The sequence below is a fragment of the Penaeus monodon genome, chromosome 22 (assembly GCF_015228065.2).
Source record: "Penaeus monodon isolate SGIC_2016 chromosome 22, NSTDA_Pmon_1, whole genome shotgun sequence".
Taxonomy (NCBI): Eukaryota; Metazoa; Arthropoda; class Malacostraca; order Decapoda; family Penaeidae; genus Penaeus; species Penaeus monodon.
This window is the reverse complement of record NC_051407.1, coordinates 30,536,377-30,536,849: the sequence shown is the minus strand read 5'-3', so window position 1 is coordinate 30,536,849 and position 473 is coordinate 30,536,377. Positions and strand designations below refer to the sequence as shown.

The 473-nt window shown below is 33.2% G+C and overlaps 1 protein-coding gene across 1 annotated transcript in view; it reads right to left on the bottom strand.

Moving 5' to 3' along the window:
- Positions 1-473, bottom strand: part of LOC119587086 (cyclin-dependent kinase 14-like) — a gene marked incomplete at its 5' end in the record, with an annotated part of 168,602 nt that overhangs the window by 5,560 nt on the left and 162,569 nt on the right.

Below are 473 nucleotides of genomic sequence, written 5' to 3'. Positions count from 1 at the left end.
AGTACGTGCTGGTTTGCATAGTGTATATATCTATTTATATTTTTGTATGGGGTGAATGAATCCGTATTTATATTTACACAAACATGCCAACACAGAACCGCATTAAAAAAAAAAAAAAACATTTTGGCAACACTTTACACATACTGAATATCAGACATTAATAATCATCTAACAAATTCTCTAATAATAACGCAGAAATAATTGGGTTTGATGTATTGATAACTGGTTCACTCAACCGCAAAATATGCAGTTGAAAAAATATATACTGCAAATAATGTCTGATGAGGTTATTGACTAAACATTTTCGTGAGTTTTTTCTCTTTTTTAGGAGTGCTCGGGAGTCAGGTCTGGCAATACGGTTTTGCTGTTATTGGAAAACAGTGTATTGATAGCTGTTATTAGCACAGTTATTTCGCAAGGCTGTTCAACGCTAATTAAACCATGAATGGCAAAATAGATGCGATCATGCTCAC